The 19,514-nt window shown below is 49.6% G+C and overlaps 1 protein-coding gene across 5 annotated transcripts in view; it reads right to left on the reverse strand.

Moving 5' to 3' along the window:
* The window catches only part of LOC138472640 (putative 4,5-dihydroxyphthalate dehydrogenase), a 2,792,617-nt gene that overhangs the window by 1,704,228 nt on the left and 1,068,875 nt on the right, over nt 1-19,514 (reverse strand). The window lies entirely within an intron of this gene.

Consider the following 19,514-nt stretch of genomic DNA (forward strand, 5'->3'; position numbering starts at 1 on the left):
TTCAGCCCAGAATAAATTTAAAAAAAAAAAACACCAGAAACATGACAGAAAAACCTACAGTCCCTTGAGTGAAGCAAGATTAATTTGATTTGGGAACAAAACTGTTGGGCCCCTCACGAACTTGAACGCAATTTAAAAAGAAAACAGAACAGATGTCTTCGTCCTAATCATAGACATTATTGACTTGCTCTTACATCGCTAAAACTTGGTTGGGAGAGGACTGCAAAGTCTTATTTCAAAAAGAAATCCCTCCTAAATGTTGAAATCGGTCACGTCAACTGAAAAAGGAAAAGAGGACACAGAGTGCTGCCCTTTCCACTCTTTCTAATTAATTCCCCTCGTGCACTATCGCTCTGAACAAGACCTCCTGACGGTGAGGCTAAGGTAACTCTGGCCATAAACACCAAGGTCTTTACATCTCATTGCTGACAGAACCAATAAATGTTCAGCATCCTCCTACAACCGTGTTGTTCCCTGATGTTCCCTAGAAGCTTTTAGGGAACAAGGTAGTGTGTTCCAAAGGAAGTCACAGAATACGACAACAATGAGCGCCAACCCCCAATCTGGGTCTACGATATCAGGGGTTATGTATTAATCAATCAACAGCTTTATTTCGACACAAAGGGCCTCATCACGACCCTGGCGGTCCCGTAATGAACAGTGCCAATGCCCTATTACGAGGTTCCCTTGCGGGACCCACTCAGAACATCTGGTAAAACCAGACGTCCTTAGCGGGTCCCGCAAGGGGACCAGGGAGCTAATAACGGGCCGTTATTAACGGGCCCGTTATTAGCTCCCTCCCCATTCCCATTGAGCCCTATGGGGGCTCAAATGGGGATGGGTTTTTTAAATGAGGAATTACCGGGTCCTCCAAGGTTGGAATGACCCGGTAATTCCTCATTGAAGGAACCCGGTACTGGAACCCGGTATGGCTACCTCCATACTCGTAATGAGGCCCAAAGTCATTATATGTAATAAAAGAACACCACTTGGGGCTAAACTCCGATTTTAATAGTATGGGGTGAGTTTGCAATGAAGAAAGACTGGTTCAGTTTTGCAGTAAGCGAGATGAGTCTTGCATAAAACCTTGAACTTTACTCCAACTTCCACCAGAAGGCCCAGTGTAGGACTTTACATGCTGGGGTTACATGTTCGTATCCCGTTAGATGAGACAACAAAGCATTCTCACGGCCATGTTTTGGATTCTCTGCAGCCTTTGAATCAAGAATGTAGGAATCCTGCAGTAAATGCAATTTAAATAGGGTGACTTTGAAAGGGCTTCTCAGCGGTACAGGGAAATGCATACAAGTCTCAAGAGAGAAGAAATAATGGGGCGGGCGGGGGGGAACTATACACATCTTTATTTCAAATGTTACACGTGCGATTAAGTTAAAAAAGCAATTGCGGTATTAGAGATCACGAAGAATGCTAGAGTGCAGGTTGACGTGTATCGGGTACATTTGCCTTTAAGCACAGGCTTGCTCCACATTAATGAAAGCTTTTGGTTAATTGTAGGAAATGTTCTACGAAAAGAACCAGAGCCATATGCAATACATGAAAACCAGCCGGCTAGATGCTGCAACCACGTTTAATGGACACCGCGGTCAGCGCACATGTTTTACAGGAAAGAAGTCCTCTCAGGCAGATGAGTTGTGTCTACTTCGTCTCCTACGAGGATAGACACAAAAAGATATTCTAATTGAATAAAAGACTATCAAAGGGAATGATTTAATGTGGCTTGCAAACATCCATTTGCTAATTGGTTTAAGAGACCATTGCGCTCGATACATGCAAGGGAACCTGGAACATTATTACTCCCTGAACAAAGAAGCAGCACTAGAGAGAGTAAGTGCACTGTAATTGCAATAAAATATAATACAAGCAAACAAAGCATCCAAGCAACAAAACATTGTGCTATATTAGGCTGCCAACCCTACTCCACCTGCGGTGATTACAACTCGCAGGTGAGCCTCGTGTGCGTGCACGCCCTAGCAGACTCATTTATCACAGCAGTGATGAAATGTATTCACTGATCCTTTGTATTGCCACTCCTCGTATTTGACACTGATAGATATGCCTTACAGGGCGTGGTATAAGATAGGACTACACCTCAGGACTGGCATGCATGCAGATACGTAGGTTAGGTAATTCCACTGCGAATTACACTGGCATAACCCACAACTGTAGGAATACAATAGATATTTCAGATAAAAACGCTAACCTTACTTCGCAATAAATACTAAAAGTATTCAAACAAAGAGTATTTAGCAGATATGGCCATGCACTTGATCAGTTAATGTAATTTTTAGGTACAAAGGTAGAGTGAAGACCGGAGAGCGAATAATTAAAAGAAAATGTACATACAATTTTAGCAAACGACAGTTTCGGTTGGGTTGATCTGGAAACCAAAATGTGTTTTGCTTTCTTAGAAACACGTTTAAAATAGCAAATAACACGCTGCAGTCTTTTCATGGAAGAAAGCTCGATGTCAGCCCATTGTGGCGCACATTTATTATTAATTGTCCCCTGAAGCACTCCCTTGTGCACCCTCTTCTTAAGAAACCCTCTGCCGAACCGGCCTGCCTGACTAACTATCGCCCAATCTCCATCACTTCTTTCCTGGGCAAACTCCTGGAAAAGCTGGCCATCACCCAGCTTAATCATCACACTGAATCTGTTGGTTGTCTCCATGACCATCAGCCTGGCTTCAGAGCTTCCAGAAGCACAGAAACTGCTCTCCTGAACATCCGTGAAGACCTGCTCTCCAACCTCGATTCCAACACCCAGTATCCTCATCTTACTTGATCGCTCCTCTGCCTTTGACACGGTCAACCATGCCATCCTGCTCAACTGTCTCCGTGATAACCTGGGTATCACCGATCAGGCACTGGCTTGGCTGACCTCTTTCCTCTCCGATCGACCCTTCCAGGTTCAACTTGTGTCCTTCCTCTCCTCTATCTCTACCTGTGGTGATCCCCAGCGGTCTAACCTCTCTGCCTGGCTTTTCAACCAATACCTGGCACTTCTTGGCCACCGCATTGTTGCTCTCTGCCCCAACTTTCAGTGCTATGCGGATGACACTCAACTAATTTTCAGGCTCCCTTCCACCACTTCTTCTCCTTCTCTCATCTCTGACTGTCTGTCTGCTATCCAGGAGTGGTGTGCCGCCAATGATCGCTGCCTTAATGCCAGTAAGACCGAGATTCTGCTCATCGGCACACCCGCTCTCTCGTTTCCTGTCACACTCTGGCAGCCTCTCTTGGCCTTCTTCCTGCTCCCACCGGTGAGGCTAAAAACTTCGGTGTCATCTTCGACTCCACACTCTCTTTCTCTCCTCACATCTCCAACGTCTCTAAGAAGTCACATGACCATCTGCAACTCCTCAGAGGTATTCTTCCTTTCCTCTCCTTCACCCCAGAAGCTCACTGCCTCCAGAGCTCTGGTTCTCTCTAGGCTGAACTACTCCAACAGCCTCTTTCTAAATCTGCCTGCTTCCACTCTACACCCTCTGCAACTCATCCAGAACAGGACTGCGAGATTTGTCCTTGGCCTCAAGCCCAGGGATCGTATCTGTCCGAACTGACTCCCAGTGGCTGCGAGGAGAAGTTCAAACCCCTCTGCATTGTCCACAAGGCCTTCTGGGGGCTGGGGCCTCAATACCTTGAACTCTCTCTTCCTAAATATCTTCCTTCTTGAGCTCTTTGTTCATCTGCCTCCAACTCCCTCAGGCTCAGTCGCTTCTCCAAGCAACAAGTTGGTGGTAGATCGCTTTCTTCGGCTGGGGCCTCCCTCTGGAACAGCCTCCCTGAAACTTGTGGAGAACCATCTCCGGTTCCGGAAGCACCTCAAAACCTTAATATTTGCTTCTGCTTTCTCGCCTCCTCTCCCCTGCTGAACTCTTGGCTGAAACTGAAACTGCACTCGTAGCTACCCTCTAATCTCGGGCCCAGGTCCACCCCCCACCAGTTGCACACCTGCACTGCCTCCCTGGCATCCCCCACACTTGGGGACTGTTTTCTGTATCCCTACAGCCCCCTTCCCCACGCACTTTCCCCTTCTCGCTTCCCCTGCACTTGCACGATCTCAGTGTCACCTGGCCTAGTAAGATCGTTGTCCCTGTCGTCCCTCTGTTCCCCCTCCCTTGCCTTGTCGCACCTTTAAACACTTGCGTATAGGCACGTTATAAATGCCATATCATATCATTAATAATATTATTACTGGTGAGCCAAAGGTTGTGAGTTCAGGTGTCAAACTCTACGAGCTTCAAGAATCATACCAAACTACATAGATGTTTAGTTACACTGGGTGAGCGGGAATGAATGCCAGGTGCAAGATAATGACATTGAGGTAGATCATCCCTGAGGGTGTATGGATTTTATTTTTATTTTTATTTATTTATTTATTATGTGCAACCAAGTCGGCCCGGGGGCATACAGACGCAGATCGTAAAGATATACTCATCCCAGAGGAACGTACAGGTGCCTGTTTATCTGAAAAGATAAGTCTTAAGTTTTTTTTTAAATTCTTCAATTGTTCCGCAGTTTGTTATAATAGGTGGAAGGGCATTCCATACAATGGGGGCCCTTGCCCACAACGCTCCCTTTCTCACCAGTTCTAAGGAAGTTTCAGGTACCTGAAGGTTCCGGTCTCTGTTAGAACGAAGTGAGCGTTTTGCTTGCTTGATTTTTAGCCTCTTAGTTATATATGGAGGCGCATGACCAGATAAGGCCTTAAAAGTGAGGGTGAGAAGTCTAAACTCCACCCTCTGTTCAACAGGTAGCCAGTGCAGCTTCCTTCTTACCTCAGAAACTTGGTCATATTTTTGTAAAGCCATGAGAGTTCTTATTGCACTATTCCGCACTACTTGGAGCTTTCTCAGTTCAGCTTTATTTAAGCCAATGAGCAAAGAGCCACAATAATCTAGTTTTGTGGATATAATGGCTCTGGCAATGGTTTCACATCCTACTTGTGATAAGAAAGGTCTCATATGTGCCAGAAGTCGAATATAGTACGCAGACAAGGATACTACGTTGTTGACATGGGCTGTCATACCCAATGATTGATCGAAAGTGACACCTAGAATTTTTATTTCTTATTTGACTTGAATCGCATGATTATCAATACGAAGGTTTGGTCATCTGATGTCAACTTCTTGAGTCTTTGTTTAGAGCCAATCAACATCAACTCTGTTTTAGCAGGATTCAGAGCCATGCCGTTTGCATCCATCCATTTACAGATACGATCATACATTTCCGCTACAGTCATGACATCCTGATCATAGTTCCCTGATAAGGTGATAAGACACTGTGAATCATCAGCGTAATTGGAGAAGCATGTTATTATTCTCCAAATCATCAAAAAAGGGAAAGGTAAACAGATTGTAAAGATTTGGTGACACTGCTGCCCCCTGAGGAATTCCATAGTTCATGATTATAGGGTCTGCCTGTGCTTGTTTGCTGCAAACCCGAATTGTTCTAGAGCCTAAGAAAGATAGCATCCATTTCCTGTCATTGTCACTAAAATTCGCTCTATCCTCCAATCTTTCCAAGAGGAGTTGATGGTCCACTAAATCGAATGCTGCAGAGAGGTCCAAGGACATAGAAGCATTGTGGATCCTCCATTAATTTGTGTTATCCATGTTGGATTTGAGTTCAAGAAGGGCTGACTCCAAGGATAGGGTGTTCATTAATAAAGCCTGCTAGTTCATCATATATCTAAAGAACAACGTTTGCAGTCCAACAGCAGGCATTAGAGTTATGGCTTCATGTAATTTTCTATTTCACATCAACATAGCATAGCATTCTCGTACGTGCAGGCAAACCAAATCAACATTCAAACTGTCCCTTGCAGAAGAACACTGTCCCTTTCGGGGGGTGCTCTCCCTAGGTGGCCGGTGGTGCGCCACCTATCTAATAGGGATAGCGGGAGAGGATCTGTCCCTCATCGCCTTTCTTCACATTCATTGGATCGTGCTTACAACCAAAAACCCAAAGGTTTACCAAAAAGAGAAGGTGAGACTAGACTTTTGATTGAATCATGTCTCTTCTGTATCTGTGAGAATACTACGGACAGGGGATTTTGTGATTTTATTCACCCTCTAGCCTGAAGGCTTCAGATGATAACAAATGGTACTCGTGGGTATTAAAATGTCCCTCTATATAGGGATAACCTTAAAGGAATTCTCACAACCAGTGAGTATATCCGTATTGCGCTTGTCGCGTGTACCAGAACAGCTTATTTAGTAACGCTTAAAACAATGCATGCACGCTGTGCCCTACGTTTATTTTTAAAAATAATCTCTTGCACAGGGAATCTCCTCTTAGCAATGGCTAGGATGAATTGGTAAACTAGATAAGCTGAACTGTGCCACTCGCTGTGACACTGATGTGATGTCTTGTACTGTCCTATTTAGGTTACGACACAGTGTGAGCCAAGAACTTATGTCAATCAGATATACCGAAGAGATACACACGCGTGGGATTGACGGCAAACCACTGAAGGTTAGTCTTTGTAGACACAGTCAGTTAGATGAGGATGACATTTGGAATCCTTTATACACCAAATGTAATATCTTTTTATAGATAGGTTGAACAGTGCCACTCGCTGTGTCACGATTGTGATGTTTTATAACGGGCCTCATTACAAGTTTACTGCTCCAGTAGAAAACGGCGCCGGTAAGCTACCGGCGCTGTTACTACCGGACCGGCAAACTACGAGTTCTGCTTGCGCGTGCCTGTGTGCCCGCCAGGTACCCACGATCACAGCATGTCAGATGCACCGACACCATTCACGAATGGTGCTGGTGCATCCGGCTTCCCCATTCCAACTGAGCCCTACGGGCCTCAATGGGAATGGGGAAGAATATTTTCCAGCGCCCTGGAATGGGCGATTACCGGGTCCGGCAAGAACGTAATGACTCAATAATTGCGCATTCCTGGGCACCGGAAAAAGTTGCAAATTTACCGGTAAGGCTACCGGCAAACTTGTAATAAGGCCCACTGTCTTATTTAGGTTACCACAGTGTGAGCCGAGAACTTTTTGTCACATTGACAGACCAAAGAGAAACCAAGTGTGGAAGTGACGGAAAACCACTGGCGGTACACAGATGAATGTGAACTGATACCTCAAGATAGAAAATTATGTTATATAAGCCCTGATGATGGATGGAATATCCGAAACGCTTCTGCCTCTATGGATTTGCTTCCAACGAGTGGTTCTTGGGGACCCCCGGTGTGGATGCTGTCTTCTCCACACGCTGCAGCCAGTAGTTCTCCAATTGTCCCTTGTGGTGCCGGGAGTTTTATCTTGGCCAGGCCAATGTATTTTTCCCCTTCTGGCTAGGCATCTGGCAGTCGCTCCCACAGTTCGCCTGCTGTTTTCAATTTCGCCTGGGCTGAGGTGGGTTCCCTCCTCCGTTTTACGTCCACTTTCCAGGTTCTGGGTGTTAGTTCTTCTGAGTGCCTATGCAGTGTCGTGGCACAAGCTAGTATCTTCGGCCACTTCAAATTTCGCTTGAGTGTACCCTGCTGTGCCTGATTGGTGAAGAGGGTGTTGGTAGCTAAGCTTCTTCTCCCTGTGCTTAGATCCGAGCGCTGTGTCCCTGCTTCTTCAGGGGGGGGTTTGTGGATCTTTGTGGGCCAGCGTTGTTGTGGTGTTTCTCAGGGTCCACGGCCCTCAATGTCTGTGGCCTTGATTCCCCCTTCTTCGTTCTCCCCAACTGACCCTGTTCTGCACCTTTGATTTCCTATGTCTTGTAGGCCTGGCATACTGCGTGGGGGGTCTTCTGCTATCCCTGCTATACTCTGATTAAGTCCTCCGCGCCCCACTGCCTGCAGTGGATACATGGGCCTGTCGACGGATCATGCAGTGGGGCACGTCTGCCCTGCTGACACTGCCGCCCGTTCCTCGATCAGCATTCTTATAGCCCCCAGATGTGTGGGCACTTCCACCTTGTGCTTTGGTTTGCTGTGGCCGCCCGGCCCCGATTCCGACCAGGGCCTCCATTGCCACCTTCCTCTCCTGCTTGGATTTCCTGCTGGGACCCTCCTCCGAGCTGGGATAGGCTACACTGTCCCCTTGGTCCTCGCCCATGGTGCTGCCTCGCCGCCCCCCTGCCGCTTTGCCACTCCCCGGGCACGTGCGCCTTTCACTGCTCCCCGGCGGGCTGCTTCTTCCAGGGGTGGGTGCCCTCTTTCTTTGCCTGGCCCCCCAGGTCTGAGAGCTTCTCTTCCGCTCCACCCGGGCACTCGCCCTCCACTGGCTGTCGCACTTCTGATCGGGTACGGCGCGTCCCTCGTCCCATTGTTTGGGGCTAGGCACCCCCTTCACTATGTGCCCGCCTGAGAGTTGCTGGCCTCCTGGACTCGTTTCTGTTCCCAGTCTGCACTCCGGGTCAGGCGCAGCGCTTCCCCTGCTCCACTGCTCATGGCTAAGCACCCTCTTCACTGCATGCTAGCCCAAGGGGTGTGGGCCATTGGGTCTCCCCTCTGGACCCGGTCTCCTCTTCCTCCTCCACCTCCACCTCCTCTCCGATATCTGCGGCAGGCCTCCGCCGCAGATTTTAACTCTGCTGTTCATGCCAGGCTTCACTCACACCGGCCTCCTTCGGTCCACCAGATGGCCCAGGGATCTGCTGCTTTCTGGCTGGCTCCTAAATGGGGCTTCGCAAGGCTTTTGGGAGGTGGAAAGCCGTAAAGGAGCTCCAGACCGTGGGAGCGGCTGCCGACAGGTCTATCTGGTGTCGGTGGCCATCTTGGAATTACTTTTGCACTTTTTTTGGGGATAATGCGGGGTGTGAGAAACCATAAGGTGTCTCACCCACTAGTCCCCGGAGATCTGCCATCCAGGTGGCCAGGACACGGCTACTGCTTTTGGATCCAGTTCCTGGGGGTGTACCAGGATGAGGATCACCTGGGTGAGGGGTCTTCGGAGAGTGGGAGTGGGACACCTGATTGGAGATGCAGTATCCCCTTCCCCGTTACACCTTTACCCCATCCTACCTAGTAGAATATTTAGGAACTCTGCCCCCCACCCCCTTTTTCCTACACAAACAAAACATCTTCAAACGGACAACCCGCTCTGGGAGAAAAAAAGACTCACACCTGAGCATTGTACATGACATGTCCCACTACTATGGTCAGTCAAGGTCAGGCAATTAATGGTAACGACTCACACCTGACTTCCATTAAGCTTCCCCACACGGATAAAAGGCACACTCTGAGCGAGGCAAAGCACACGAAGGAACAGTGTTTTGGAGACGGACACTGAACCAGGAGAGCAAGATGGCAAACCAAGAAGGGTGCACCAGGAGGGAGATACCCTTGAACTTCCCAGCGGAAAACAGTTACTTTCCAAAGTCCTTCGGATTGAAAGGCCAAGAAAAAAGACTGAAGAATCCTGCATGGTGTGTATGAGATACCAGGGGCCCTCCTGCATGGCTGATCGAGTCGGGGGGGGGGGGGCAGCAGCTGCAGTGGAACCGTCCTTAGCTCCAACATTAAAGCAGCGTCACTAAGATTAACACAGCCGGTGAGTTGGGAAAACCGATGCAAAACTGGTCTGTTTTGAAGTCAAGGTTGAAAGCAGCAATACTGTATAAAGATCGCAAGAAGGAAGATTTGTAACGCGTGTGATAAAAAGATGCGGGGAAAGCTGAATTGCTGATGGATGTTTGTACTAATGGAAGAAAAATACAACACTGGTGACAGAGTGGTTCGGCACTGCAAGTATGCTCAATCGAAGGTCTCTGTAAGGTGTCCAGCTAAAAGTGATAAAAAGTAAAAGATGAGAATGAGAAATTAAGTGAATCGAAGTGGTCCTGCAACAGTTAAGCAAAATAGGTTATTTATAACGTGCTTTATACCCAGAGGTTTCTAAGCGCAGACCCGGGGAACGAAACTGTGTTGCTCCGTGTCGTCTTGCTTCCAAGGCGAACACGTTGCCCCTGAGCTATCCTCCCAAGACAATGCCAGCCCTCTGCAATAAATTAGAAGTTACTCACAGTAGTGACTAACGTATTCTTAGTCCATAGTCCCCTTTCCCCCATAATGTATGGGCGTCCCTTCCAAGGGACGGGAGACTGAACATTTTTCACCAGAAAAAACAGTCTTCCCCTTTAAATTTAGAGGCGCGCAGGGGTGCGGCCCAGGGAGCATGCGCTGCCCTGACTCCGTCCTCCAGCGCCACACCTCAGTCCCCATTGATGCGTTGACAAAAGATTTATCATTGCGTAATGACACCAGTATTATTAGGGGGGAGGTTGGTGGGACGTATGGAGGAAAGGGGACTATGGACTAAGAGTACGTTAGTCACTACAGTGAGTAACTTATAAATACTCGTGTCCCGTTCCCTTTCCGCCATACTGTATAGCCGATTACAACTGAATGTAGGCCCAGGGTGAAGAGGAGACCCTCCTTAAGCAAATAGGTTGCTGAGAACCGCCTGTCCGAAGGCCGCATCAGATCTAGAGCCGGCATCCAAACAGTAATAATGCTTATAGAAAGCCGAGGGCAAGGCCAAAGTGGCTGCCCTGCTTATGACTTGCCAAGGGACATGGCGCTGGAATGCTATGGCGGTTGCCTTGGCCCTGACTGCGTGGGCATGCATGTTGGCCGGAAGTGGCTTGTGCTGGCCCTTGTACACTTCTTTGATGGCAGAGACCATCCAGCGGGATATGGAAGCCTTACAGACCTGATAGCCTGGTCTTGAGCCTGCGAAAGTGACAAACAGGGCATCCAACTTGCGGAAGCCATTAGTCCTGTCCAAGGAGAATTTTACGGCACGCCTGACATCCAGGCTATTTCCTCGTTCAAGTGGAATGTAGGCGAACCTTGGGCAGAAATGCCAGGTGCGTCCGGATGACTACCTTGTCCCTGTAAAAGGTGGTATATGGTTCAAAAGCGACCAGCACCTGGATCTCTTTGACTCTGAGAGACGAGGCAAGACCGACTAGTAAGGCTGTCTTGATGCTGACTAGCCTGATTTTCATGGACGCCATTGGCTCGAACGGTTTGTGCGCCAGGGCGCCCAGGACTACGTTAAGGTCCCACACAGGGTGCGGTCTCTTGACGGGCGGGTAGAGCCTAGCGAGACCCGTCAGATGTTTCCTGACTATAGGTTGGAGGACTTCCTGTAAGCCCCAATGGCTGCAAGGTATGTGCGGCAGGTGTCCACCTGCACGCTGTTACGCTCATCTGGTCTCTGCGGGGACGTTGGAGCACGATTGGATCCCTCCCTGGACTTGGCTCCCCTGGATCAGGCTTCTCCCCCAGCTGCTGTAGTGTGAGCTGCTCTGGTTGCTGGCACTGCCCCTGAGAGAATACGAGAGGCAATGAGAATGTTGTGGTTGGATCGTGATTTCCCTCAAACACTTAGTTCCAGAATGAGATGAGCATGCGTTTACCCATAAAGGCTCACCTGTTTTCTTGGGAGGATGAGCTCTCCGTACTGCTTTTTATCAGCAGGGGCGCCTTAGGTGGACCTAGTTGCTTCACTGGTCCATGGATGTGGCGGCCCAGACCGGCTGTAACCGTACCACCTTGAAGGTAAGTGTTCTTAACAATGATTATTGTCCGTATGCTTGTGAAATGTCTTTTCCCCGTGATTATTGTCCGTAACCCTTGCAATGTCCTTTCTCTCTCCAATAGGTGTGAAGATGGCCACGCAGAGTCGCAGTGTTAGAGCGAGTCCAAATGGTGCCCAAGGGGATTGCGAAGCTCCCAATTAGAAGGTAAGTTGGCTTTCAGGGTTGAATGCTAGGCTGAGGTGTTGCGTGACCAAGCATAAGATATTTATGCAGTTTCTAACCTTGTATGTTCTTTACTCTTGCAGGGATGGCCTGGCGGTGTCAGGCGGGAAGCGGCTGTCCGAAGACCTGCCAGCGATTACTGGATGGATGGATCTGTGAAGATGCAGGGTGAAAAGAAGAACTCCCGCGTAGCTAGATGCGCTCCGACTCTGATGACAATGGCAATCAGGTAAGATGCGAAGCGCTGCAGGCGATGGGATTGCAGGAGACAGGTAACATGCACATTCAGCTATGGTGTTGTTGGAGCCAGGTAAACTGCGTGTCGAGCGGTGGTATTGCTGGAAGCAGGTAAGGTGCGCGCTGAAGAAGATGTACAGGAACCTGGCAAGATGCGCGTTGCGATGATGAGCTGAGAACAGGTAAGAACTCTGCAGACGGCGGTGAGCGTCACGCTGCTAAAAGCAGAATTACGCGAAGTGCTTGCATGCGGGTGGGGCTGGTTTAAATAGCCTGCTCCCGGCCCCTCCCTTTTGGCCCCGCCTTGTGGCTCCACCTTGCCACTCCCAGAGACTGCTGCATGTGCTCCCCAATGTTCTCTAATGGCCACGCCCGGCCTGGATGCACGTGCCCTAGACACAAAGTGTGCAAAACACACTTTTTCATGAGCCTGGCGCAAAGGCGCCAGGACTGGGTCTATTTGGACCCTTTAGATGGCAAAGATAGTGGCCCTTGTCCTGTGGCCATGACACACGCCTGAATGTGCGAGGAGCACCGAAGAGGAGAGCACGTCGTCCAAAGTGCACGCCAAGGGGTCGACACCCTCGGGGTCTGCCCAGTGGCAGAATCTGGTCTATTTGCTTTTGTACTGGGCCCTGGTGGCTTTACTCCTGGTGCCCTGTATAATCTCCAGATTGGCCTGTGAGAGGCTAAGGTGCCGAAGCGTTACCTGCTCAGGTACCACGCTGTGAGGGCTATTTTCCCTGGGGCAGGGTGGATCACTCTGCCCCCTTGCTGTGCTAGAAGATGTCCTGGGCCTGTCGGAAGGTGAGTCCGGGCAACCTCCGAGAGGCTGAGAAGCTCCGAAAACCATGGCCTGGCCGGCCACCATGGAGATATCAGAATAATGAGGAGTTGGACGAGACTCCTTGATTTTGCAAATTACCCTGTGGATCAGGGGAGTGGGCGGAAAGGCGTAGGCTTTCATGCCGGTCCACTGGAGATGAAGTGCGTCGCCCAGAGAGCCGGGGCCCTGACCTTGCCAGGATGCAAACTGGGGACACTTCTTGTTGTGCCAGGTGGCAAAGAGATCCAGGTGGGGGTGACCCCACCTGTTGAAGATCACCTGAAGAATGAGGTTGTTTAGCTGCCACTCATAATTGTCCGCTCCGAGCCAGCTGAGACTGTCCGCTTCGAGGTTGGATTCCCCCTGGAGGTGGACTGCCGTGAGGTAAATGTCATTTTCTAGGGCCCACTCCCACATGCTGATCGCCAGTCTGAACAGAGGAGGGGGATCTGGTGCCTCCCTGCTTGTTGACGTAGTACATGCTGGTCGAGTTGTCTGTCTGGATGAGGACAACCTTGCCCCTGAGAAGCAGTAGGAATGCTCTGAGTGCTAGCCAGATGGCATTCAGCTCCAACCAATTGATGTGGTATTCCTGCTCCTGTCGAGTCCAGGTGCTGTGGACTGAGAGACCGTCCAGGGTGGCTCCCCAGCCCTCGAGCGAAGAGTCTGAGGTGATGGTGGCCTTCGGGGAGTGCGGCCGAAAGGGCTTCCTCGTCCGTAGGTTTCAGTCCCAGGACCACCATGTTAGGTACGGGTGGAGAGATGGAGGGACGTTGATCATCTTGGATTGAGAGCCCCGCTCCTGGTTCAATGAGGCCGCAAATTGCAGCGGAATCCTCCTCATCCTTAGTCTTGTGTGCGGCACGGCTAATAGGACCTCCGCAAGTAGACCCAGGAGATGTTGGTACCACCATGCTGACGTCACCTCTCTGCTGAGGAAGTGGGCGGTGGCCCTCTTGATGGCCGAGATCTTGTCCTCTGACGGGAAGACCCCCTCGGAGCACGTGTCCCAGATGAGGCCCAAGAATGTCAGAGTCTGCGTAGGCTGCAGCTGTGACTTCTTGAGATTGAGCGGGAAGCCCAGATCTTGCAGTGTGTTCATAAGCGCATGGGAAGAGTGGAGAACCGCTTCTGGAGATGTAGCCCTGACGAGCCAGTCGTCGAGGTATGGGTAGATGTGGAGACCGAGCGCTCCGAGGAGGGCCGCCACGGCATGCATGAGTCTGGTAAAGACCCTGGGGGCCGAGTTGAGGCCAAAAGGAAGGACCTTGTATTGAAAATGGTAGCCCATGATCCTGAACCGTAGGAAAGAACGATGGGGCTGCCAAATCAGGACGTGTAGGTACGGGTCCTTCAGATCCAGGGAGCACATCCAGTCTCCCTTGTCCAATGTCTCCGCTATAAAAGCTGGTGTAACCATCTTGAATTTTTGCAGGGGTAAAGAGAGGTTGAGTGTGGAAAGGTCGAGCACAACTCTCAGGCACGCCTGCTTTTTCTTCTGAATGGCCAAAATCCTGGAGTAAAAGCCAAAGCCTTGCAGGGATGCTGCGACTTCCTCCACTGCTTGGCTCTCTACGAGTGACCGGATCTCTGCCAAAAAAGTTGCTGTCCCAACCTGCGGGAGTGAGGGGAGGAGGGAGGAGAGATTGGGATAGGAAGGCGGTACCCCGAGGATACTATGGATAGGATCCAGGGGCCCGCGAAATTCTGGTGCCAGAAATGTGCATGGAGAGTAATATTGCCCCCCACCGGAGACACATGCACCCGAAGGGGCGTGTCATGCCTTCTTTCCCTCGGAGGCTGTCGCTGAGGAGGGGGACTAGAAAAAGCCCTTAATCCCCCACCTTTTTGCGATCCGGCTGCCTGGATTTGCGTTCCTGGAAGCTGCAGAACCTGTTACGCTCACCTGGTATCCACAGGGACGCCACCCAGCCGGGTTACTCGCTGGTATGCTTCTCAGCTTTGCCCTGATGTGGTCTGCGGAGAAGGTTCTGCCTGAAAATAGAGGACGGCTGTGTTCAGGACTGACCGACTGTGGTAAGTATCCTCCCTCCACCCCGTATGATTTCACTACCTCTGGCGCCCTCTCCTCACCTTGTGGTAGAATTAGGCGTGCTCTCCGTCCTGCCTTCTTTGCAGGGGCACGTTGTCTTTCATGGGCGAGTGCGGTCCAGTTACTTCACTGACGCCGGCCTGTTTGATATTGTTCAGGTAGGTCTTATTGCTGTTCTTTAGTTTTGTTGCTATCCTGCATGCCTTTCTTTGTTTAAAATGTCTCTTTTTTTCTCCCTTAGGTATGCAGAGTTTCAGCCCGGCGAACTGACTATGGTTGAGCCCCGCTGGTAAATGATGGCGCATTAAGAGGGCTATGATGCCGTAAGTAAGCGCTATGCGTAGCGCTGTGAAGTCTTGCCTTTGCTAACCTGTGTTTTCCTTCCTTGTAGGTCGCGGTGTTCTTCAGCACGAGTGGAATGTCCGGAGTGGTGCCAGCCAAGAGGCGACCAGCCAGGTAAGCCTTTTGAGCAGTTCGTAATTTGTAAATGTCTATACTGCTTTCTTTAATGTTGCCTCTATCTTCCTCTTTCAGGTCGTTCTGTCCGGGAGGCGTGCAGATTCGAGGAAGCTGTTCTCAGTAGCTGCGAGTGTTTAAAGATGAAGAATGCAGGTAAGATGCTGCTGCTAATGATGTTCCTTATGTCTCCTTGCTGGTTCAGCTTCTCTGAGGTTCGAGGGAATAGCTGGACACGGTGAGCGTCACGTTGCAAGCTGCAAAGTAACGCGAAGCTTGTTGTCTTGCTCAGGTTGATTTAAATAGCCCCAACAAAATAGTCCAGGTAGAGTAGTCCCTGGGCTGCCACACACAACACTAGACCGCATAGCTTGGTTCTTAAGAACCAAGCTATGTGGATGCCTCCATGTTGGCTGACAATACAATAAAGTAGTTCCCAAGCACATTGTTTTTCATGGTGTATGAGCCTGGCGCCATAGGAGCCAGGACTGGCCCTATGAGGGCTTTTGAAGAGGATGCCAGGCTCTAGAGGCCCGAGACCTGACTCCACCTGGCCAATGGGTTTGCCAGAGGGGGTTTTGGGCGAGGGTTGTGACAGAACCCTCCATATATAAACCCCTTTCTGAGCGCTGCTGAGATTGGGTGTACGATATGGGCGTGGCCTTAGTAAGGGTGGATAAAGACTTTGCCGTTTGTGAGCTGGTTTTCTTTTTGTCCAGCTCCTCATCCATAGAGGAGTGGAAGAGGTCCCCCCCCCTCCGAACGGTAGATCTAGAATGCGCTCCTGAACATCCGGGTTGAATTTTGTTGCCCGGAGCCAAGCTGTTCGTCTCATGTCCGTGGCGATACAGATGGCACGTCCTGAGGTATCGATATGAGCCATTGTGGATTCCATAAGGTCATGCGCCACCATCTTGGATTCAGCTAGCCCCGCCTTAAAGCTTATTGGCTCTGGGGGGGGCGGGGGGGGAGTTCGGGGAGGAAGTCCGCAAGTTCCCACCATAATATCTGGTTGGCGGCAGCCTGACGTAGATGTAAAGAGGAATTGGAATAGAGTTTCTTGCCATATGCCTCCAAAATCTTCTCCTCCTTGCCTAACAGCGCTGTTAGGCATAAACCTGTGCAGTTCCCTTAGGGACCACTGCAAAAAGTTTAAGACCACAGGAGTAAGCAGTAAACCCAATTGGTAGCAGTCTGCACCACCCAGATTTACCTGGTAGCTGTGACCGAACAGTCAGACTTCTCTCAAGAAGAGTTAGGCAATATATAGAGTATACACAATATGGCTAAAAATACAGTAGCACAAGCAAACACTCACCAGAGCTTTGGTATAAAAGTATATAGTTATTTATTTAAAAACACACTTGTAAAAATACACTGGCACTAATATGTCAAGCAAGTTGAAACACAGTCACTATAAGTATATACACCTCCCTAGTTAATTATTCGACAAGTCTAGGTTAAGACACCACTTATTTAGCAAAACAGAGGGAAGCGCGTAACCGTAGATGGCACTCCAATAATTTGTTTAAAAAGGGAGAGAAAAGGCAGAATAGGAAAATAACACAGTACCAACACTTTTAAGAAACCACAGCAAGTCAAGAAAAGGCAGGGTCTACTGTAGAGCAAAAAGTTCATAGGCCAGGCCCACTCTCGGAGAGAGCAAGGCGGAATGTGCCCAAGATCACACAGTGGAAATGCACTCAAAGTCTTTGCAGAAAAGTCAAAAGAGGTTGGATCAAGTCAGAAAGGTAATGTTAGCAGGTCCGAGGTCACCTCAGGATAGAGAGTCAAGGATTTACGGGACACCTTGGACAGTCTGTTGCAAGGGAGACCAGGCGGTACACAGTAACTGAAATGGTGAGAAAGCTCCAGCGGGGACAGTTGTTCCTGGCAGCGGGTGCAAGTCGGTGCTTCGTCCAGGGGAAGAGAAGATCTCGACGTGGAGGAAAGCTGGAGGTCGTTGTACTGCCAGGGAAGAAACCAGCCGCGCAGTTTCCCGGTTAAAAGGTACTACCCTTTTATTCGCGGTAGTGGTGAAGCGTGGTTATCCGGCCGCCGGGGTGCTTGGCACGGCCGATTCGACCACGAGACGATCCAGGAAGGCGAAAAGAGGGCGAACTGGTTATCCCCACCAGTTCAGAGGAAGAAGACTCTCCGGGATGGAGATCTTCTCTGTCGTCGGGAAGTGGTGAGGCGGTTCAACAGGGCTCCAACGGTGGTGTCGTCGTTGCAGGTCGGCTCAGCTTTTCCCTCTTCAGATTCTTTGGTCCTGTGGTGACTTCTGAAGTTCCAGTCCCCAAAGCCCTGCTTTTATGCAGAAAACCCCCATTCATCAGTCCTAGCTGTCACTCAAACATACTAAGTGGTGAGCCGTGCGGCTCACCACTGGGCCAATCACACAAGAGTGCGACTTGAGTTGCCGAGGCAACTCAGTCCCGGGTGCCTAAACCCCCTCCCACACATCCTGTAGACCCAGACAGAGTGGCACCACTTTTGGTGGCTTCTGTGCAGAGGCCCGCCAAAAGTGGAACAAAGGGCTCGACTTGATTTGGAGTTACAGAGGCGAACACAAACGCCATTTTAAAACCGAGTCCTGGCAAAAAGACCCGACCGGGGAATAAATATTAAATAAATAACCCGGCGGTATCTTTAACATTGCACCAAAAAAGTGGTGCGTTTAAAATGAATGGTAACCACTGCCACCAGCCAGAAACTCGATGAGGGAGGACTGCACAGTGCCCCCTCGAAAAACAGACCCAGGGGCAATCTAATTACCCCTACCAGTACTTCCACAATATAATGGTTTGTACTGGTTCTGTTCACAATTTAAGACTAGTAAAGTCAATGGTGACTTTACATGTCCTCGGAGACAGTAGTCAGTCCCAGTGTATGGAGTCTATGTTTGGGGGTCACTATGACACCCCTGTGTTACTGCACTGAGGGTGCTGTGTAACACACTTACCAAAGACACATGAAACCCTATGGAGTAAAAGACCCCATAGCCCATAAAACACATTACATAGTCAAAGGATATCTCAAATCATGTCTAAGAGTGGGAGAGAAAGAGTCTCACTCTTAGCAGGAGAAAAAAATAAACCCCAAAAATCCAGCAAAGCTGCTGGGGGACTCACTAGGTTTGGAAAAGTAGCCTATACAGAGAATTCTCCCTAACAGAGGAGACTCGGGGAGTGGGGGTGAGGCACCTTTGGGTGAGACACAGTATCCCCCCATTTCCATTTCATCCAGAATTTGGGGGATTTCCAATCCCTTCCCTATGGTGTTAGAAAATCATCTCCCAATGTATACCACTATGTCACTGAGACGAGGAAGAGACTTCATAGCAACACACATCCATTATTTATTATTTCAAACCCACACAAACACCACTCTGGTACTGGGATGAGGTAGAGGGATACTGAGTACCAAGACAGTTGTGTAATTAACATGAATAGTTTCCACCTGAAGCCAAAGTGGCGGTATAAATGGCCTGCTCAGGTGAGAATAATGGAGAGAACGGGAACTCCTGTGGAATGCTTGCAGAGCGCTGTGGAGCCGCAGAGTCTTTGCAGCGGAAGCAGACTGTGGCTGGCGTTGTCGGAAGGTCTCCGGTGGCAGTGGCAGGTTGCCGACCTCCAGGCGTCGAGAGGACTCCCTCTCCAATGACCTGAGGCGTCGGGGACTGGAGAAGAGGGGCCGGCCAAGCCAGGAGCAGCAGCTGCGAAGAACTGGCCAGAGTGGAGAAGGGCACACGAAGATAGCATACCCGGTGAGGGTCATTGACTTCTGGACGCTGCAGTGTGAGAAGCGTGCTGAAGGAAGGTTGGAACATTCGTAAGTGAGTGAGCAGAGGCAATGTGATTGCCACTTCCGAAAGGTAAAACACAGATGCTGGATGCAAACGATGTTGTGAAGGTTGATGAACTTTGTGAAAAGAGCGATTTAAGAATACGAACTTTAAAACAATTGAAAAGTCCATGGAAGGGTTACAAAAGCAGTAAAGCCGAAAGTGAATGAGAAACCTGTGAGCAAGGGGCACATTCCTAGCAGGTGAGTGTACTGGGAATTTGCCATTACATTGTTGTGAATTTGAATGAAAAGCATTTTGAATACTGAACCAAAGTAAAGTGATAAGGAGTGAATGTTACATGCATGGAAAGCAGAAGAAAACGTTCCCTGATACAAAGGAACTGTGA

This window comes from Ambystoma mexicanum, chromosome 8 (assembly GCF_040938575.1).
Source record: "Ambystoma mexicanum isolate Mex_15411 chromosome 8, UKY_AmexF1_1, whole genome shotgun sequence".
Classification (NCBI taxonomy): Eukaryota; Metazoa; Chordata; class Amphibia; order Caudata; family Ambystomatidae; genus Ambystoma; species Ambystoma mexicanum.